Below are 6,364 nucleotides of genomic sequence, written 5' to 3'. Positions count from 1 at the left end.
ACATTTTATGAGGAAGGTAAATATAACTGCAACAACATAGCGACAATGTTTGGATGACAGCAAATTGATACTAACAGGTGTGTACATGCACAAATTTAGTAACATAGAACTAATAGCACTAAGGCCGTCCACTATGTATGCCAAAATTGGGGTAAAGACAACTGTTGCTACATCTCGCACCGGTGCCCTGCACTGGCGAGCCGATGCAGCGGAAAAAAATCAGGGACCCGGAGCACGTAGTTGCTCCGATGCCCAGTTACTTCGTGCCATAAAGATTTGGTATTTTACTGTTTGGCTACTCGGATGTGTGGACCAAAGTTGGCTACACAAACTGCTGAAGCGGTGCCAAATAATTTTCTAATGGCACCGCTGATGAGATGGCAGCAATTTAAGATACTAGGTACAAACTGTGACACTGTCTTAGGATGCGTTTGGTGGAAGGTGTGGTATGAATGGGTTGGGACCGTGATAGTGTCTGAATCACATCTAACAAATGATTTGTAACAACGAAAGAGGGTCTAACCTTCTCTGCACATGCCAGAAACTTCCTCCCACTGTCCACAGAATCAAACGCAACTAGCTTCACTCATGGAGATTGATGGTGACAACAGGCAGATAGATCTTCAGCCACCCCGCTCCATTCGTTGCCACTGATGGTCCTAGGGAGCTACAAGAGGAAGAAATGACTCAAATCGACCGCCGGGTAAAAATCCTTCATTCCAAGTCATAGCCCGGGAGAGAGAAGAGAGGCATACCCGGGTGGTGAAGGAGTCATCGCCGGAGGAGGAACCGCTGGAGAGGTCTTTGAAGAAGACCATGGCGACCCCTGCGATAGGATGCGAGACGGCGAGAGCAAGGAAGCGGCTATAGCTTAGCAAGGAAGGAAGGAAGGAGGAAACAGGTGAAATGTGACTTGTGGTCGGGGAGAAAAGGGGGTGGGGAAGGGGGCGGGGGTAGATATTTTGGCGGTAGGCCAAAATTTTGGAAATGTGGAGGGAAACTTTGCGCGCGGTGCCACCGAACCATTCACTTTGAACGATTGTGTGCATCACAAACGATTCTTCTGCTTTACACGCATGGGATGAGTTTGATAATTCAAATTTTGGTGGAAATTTCCCCGGGTACGTCATTGCATAATTTAACATTGCTTGCTAATTTGGGCACACAAAAGAGCGTACAGCAGACAGACCACACTTACTGAATCGAGCAATTTTAGTAATTAAACAGAGCCAGTTGACCTAAACATTGCTCTAACAAAAGACCAGCATTAAAAACAAAGCCTAAGTACGCATAATTTTAACAAATCCGCCGCCGCGCCGGCCTATGCATCGCCGGTGTGAGATGAGACGTCGATAACTTTTCCTGGCGACATGCCGCCGTTGGTGGACTCCGCGTCCCCCCTGCTGAAGTCGACCGTGTCCTCGTCCTCGTCCTCGGCGCCGCCCTGAAGGTTGTCGTACTCGTAGTAGTGGCTGCGCCAGAGCTCGCGTTGGTACTCCACCGCCGATTCCTCGACGAACAGACTCTTCTCTACCTCGACCTCGGCCACACGCAACTCCTCCTCCCGGCGCTCCTCGATCTTCGCCGCCTCCGGCATCTTCAGCTCCCGCTCGGCGACATCATGAGGAAGCAGGTGCTCCATGGCCACCGCCGCCTTTCCAGACGTGGGTTGCATGCTGGAGTCCGAGGTGGCCTGTAATATCTTGGCGTGTGCATCCTCGATCTTGGCGTGGATGGCCTCGACCCGAGCTAGGGCGACATCGGCGGCACGGACGGCAGCTCGTGCGCTCTCGGCGTTTGCAGCCGCCGTCGCAGCAGCAGCTGCAGCCGTCTCGGCTACTGCAGCTGCCCTGTCGGCTGCCGCAGACGCCCTCTCGGCGGAAGCGGCCGCGCTCAATGAGGATGCGGCGGCACTCTCGGCGTAGGCGGCCGCGCTCTCGGCGCAGGCGACGGCGCTCGGGGGGGACACGGCCATCGTACGGGCCTTCATGAAGTGTTTCCACCACGTCATCTTTGCAAGAAGGGAGTGCGGGAATGGGGATCGGGATTCGTGGATTCGGGGGTTGCCGGCACTGGAGCAGACGAGCCGGCGAAGCTTAAGGAGGGAGACTTAAATAGACCCAGATATTTTCATCGCAAACGGTTCCTAGAAAACAACTGTGTGTGATGTTGTAGATATTTTTTATTAGTTGTGAAAGACGAATTTGAAGTGAAGTGGCAACGGATGGTGTTTTAAATGAACGAGAAATTTTGTAGTACTAATACAACTGTCATGTCAAATTTTGGAAAATTTCAGGGGTCATTTGACCTTTTAAGACATTTAAGTGATTTTCTAGACATTTAATGACCGTAATTGAAATTTGAACTACATGTACATGCAACAGCTAACCATAACGGTTTGAAAACTCATATTTCGTGTACTTGTGTGCGATTTAATTCCATGTGCAGTAAATTGGAAGGAATTTTCAAACATATTGGTCTAACGGCTATGACACAATTAAGCATGGAGTGACATGGCATTTTAATTCCAAAAAATAAAAAAATCAGAAACGCGTGAAGCCTTGGTTGATGTAATGTCATGCCACCAAGATGATGTGATAAAAAATTGGCATGTTTGATGAAAGTTTGGACACACACCCCTCACAAACCGGAGCAACTCACTAGAAGGCTCGTGGTTCCGAGAGGGAACAATGCATGTTTGATGACGAACGGGAGATAGCTTCCTCTTACGGCCTTCAAATTTTTCTACATCTAACGTGCACTACTACAACTGTAATGTGAAATTTTTGAAAATTCTAGGGGTCATTTGACCTTTTAAAGACATTTAAGTGATTTTCTAGCCATTTAATGACCATAATTCAAATTTGAACTACATCTACATGCAAGGCCTAACCAAAACAATTTGAAAAATCATATTTGTGTACTTGTGTGCGAGTTAATTCCATGTGCAGTAACTTAGAAGGAATTTTCAAACATATTGGTCTCACGACATGGACACATGCATACGTATGCATGGAGTGACATGGCATTTTAATTCCAAAAAATAAAAAAAATTGATCAGAAAAACATGAAACCTTGGTTGATGTAATGTCATGCCGCCAAGATGATGTGGTAAAAAATTGGCATGTTTGACGAAAGTTTGGACACACACCCCTCACAAACCGGAGCAACTCACTAGAAGGTTCGTGGTTCCGAGAGGGAACAATACATGTTTGTGACGAACGGGAGATAGCTTCCTCTTACGGCCTTCAATGTTTATCTACGTCTAACGTGCACTACTACAACTGTAATATGAAATTTTGGAAAATTCTAGGGGTCATTTGACCTTTTAAAGACATTTAAGTGATTTTCTAACCATTTAATGACCGTAATTCAAATTTGAACTACGTCTACATGCAACCCCTAACCAAAACGGTTTGAAAAATCATATCTGTGTACTTGTGTGCGAGTTAATTCCATGTGCAGTAAATTAGAAGGAATTTTCAAACATATTGGTCCCACGACATGGACACATGCATACATATGCATGGAGTGACATGGCATTTTAATTCCAAAAAAATTTGATCAGAAAAACATGAAACCTTGGTTGATGTAATGTCATGCCACCAAGCTGATGTGGTAAAGAAATTGGCATGTTTGACGAAAGTTTGGACACACACCCCTCACGAACCAGAGCAACTCACTAGAAGGTTCGTGCATTCGAGAGGGGACAATGCATGTTTGATGACGAACGGGAGATAGCTTCCTCTTACGGCCTTCAATTTTTTTCTACGTTTAACGTGCACTACTATAACTATAATGTGAAATTTTAGAAAATTATAGGAGTCATTTGACCTTTTAAAGACATTTAAGTGTTTTTCTAACCATTTAATGACCGTAATTCAAATTTGAACTACATCTACATGCAACGCCTAACCAAAACGGTTTGAAAAATCATATTTTTGTGTACTTGTGTGCGAGTTAATTCCATGTGCAGTAAATTAGAAAGAATTTTCAAACATATTGGTCTCAAGGCATGGGCACATGCATGGAGTGCCATGGCATTTTAATTTCAAAAATTAAAAACTGATCAGAAAAACATGAAACCTTGCTTGATTTAATGTCATGCCACCAAGATGATGTGGTAAAAATTGACCTGTTTGACGAAAGTTTGGACACACACCCCTCACAAACAGGAGCAACTCACTAGAAGGCTCGTGGTTCCGAGAGGGAACAATGCATGTTTGATGACAAACGGGAGATAGCTTCCTCTTACGGCCTTCAATTTTTTTTCTACGTCTAACATGCACTACTACAACTGTAATGTGAAATTTTTGAAAATTCTAGGGGTCATTTGACCTTTTAAAGATATTTAAGTGATTTTCTAGCCATTTAATGACCGTAATTCAAATCTGAACTACATCTACATGCAAGGCATAACCAAAACGGTTTGAAAAATCATATCTGTGTACTTGTGTGCGAGTTAATTCCATGTGCAGTAAATTAGAAGGAATTTTCAAACATATTGGTCTCACGACATGGACACATGCATACATATGCATGGAGTGACATGGCATTTTAATTCCAAAAAATAAAAAAAATTGATCAGAAAAACATGAAACCTTGGTTGATGTAATGTCATGCCGCCAAGATGATGTGGTAAAAAAATTGGCATGTTTGACGAAAGTTTGGACACACACCCCTCACAAACCGGAGCAACTCACTAGAAGGTTCGTGGTTCCGAGAGGCAAAAATGCATGTTTGTGACGAACGGGAGATAGCTTCCTCTTACGGCCTTCAATGTTTTTCTACGTCTAACGTGCACTACTACAACTGTAATATGAAATTTTGGAAAATTCTAGGGGTCATTGGACCTTTTAAAGACATTTAAGTGATTTTCTAACCATTTAATGACCGTAATTCAAATTTGAACTACATCTACATGCAACCCCTAACCAAAACGGTTTGAAAAATCATATCTGTGTACTTGTGTGCGAGTTAATTCCATATGCAGTAAATTAGAAGGAATTTTCAAACATATTGGTCCCACGACATGGACACATGCATACATATGCATGGAGTGACATGGCATTTTAATTCCAAAAAATATAAAAAATTGATCAGAAAAACATGAAACCTTGGTTGATGTAATGTCATGCCACCAAGCTGATGTGGTAAGAAATTGGCATGTTTGACGAAAGTTTGGACACACACCCCTCACAAATCGGAGCAACTCACTAGAAGGTTCGTGGTTCCGAGAGGGAACAATGCGTGTTTGATGACGAACGGGAGATAGCTTCCTCTTACGGCCTTCAATTTTTTTCTACGTCTAACATGCACTACTATAACTGTAATGTGAAATTTTAGAAAATTCTAGGGGTCATTTGACCTTTTAAAGACATTTCAGTGATTTTCTAACCATTTAATGACCGTAATTCAAATTTGAACTACATCTACATGCAACGCCTAACCAAAACGGTTTGAAAAATCATATTTTTGTGTACTTATGTGCGAGTTACTTCCATGTGCAGTAAATTAGAAGGAATTTTCAAACATATTGGTCTCAAGGCATGGGCACATGCATGGAGTGCCATGGCATTTTAATTTCAAAAAATTAAAAACTAATCAGAAAAACATGAAACCTTGCTTGATTTAATGTCATGCCACCAAGATGATGTGGTAAAAAATTGGCCTGTTTGACGACAGTTTGGACACACACCCCTCACAAACAGGAGCAACTCACTAGAAGGCTCGTGGTTCCGAGAGGGAACAATGCATGTTTGATGACGAACGGGAGATAGCTTCCTCTTACGGCCTTCAATTTTTATCTACGTCTAACATGCACTACTACAACTATAATGTGAAATTTTTGAAAATTCTAGGGGTCATTTGACCTTTTAAAGACATTTAAGTGATTTTTAGCCATTTAATGACCATAATAATTTGAACTACATCTACATGCAAAGCCTAATCAAAACGGTTTGAAAAATCATATCTGTGTACTTGTGTGCGAGTTAATTCCATGTGCAATAAATTAGAAGGAATTTTCAAACATATTGGTCTCACGACATGGACACATGCATACATATGCATGGAGTGACATGGCATTTTAATTCCAAAAAATATAAAAAATTGATCAGAAAAACATGAAACCTTGGTTGACGTAATGTCATGCCACCAAGCTGATGTGGTAAAGAAATTGGCATGTTTGACGAAAGTTTGGACACACACCCCTCACAAATCGGAGCAACTCACTAGAAGGTTCGTGGTTCCGAGAGGGAACAATGCATATTTGATGACGAACGGGAGATAGCTTCCTCTTACGGCCTTCAATTTTTTTCTACGTCTAACGTGCACTACTACAACTGTAATGTGAAATTTTAGA

Source organism: Triticum aestivum, chromosome 6D, assembly GCF_018294505.1.
Source record: "Triticum aestivum cultivar Chinese Spring chromosome 6D, IWGSC CS RefSeq v2.1, whole genome shotgun sequence".
NCBI classification, from domain to species: domain Eukaryota; kingdom Viridiplantae; phylum Streptophyta; class Magnoliopsida; order Poales; family Poaceae; genus Triticum; species Triticum aestivum.
Note: the sequence above shows the minus strand (reverse complement) of the source record.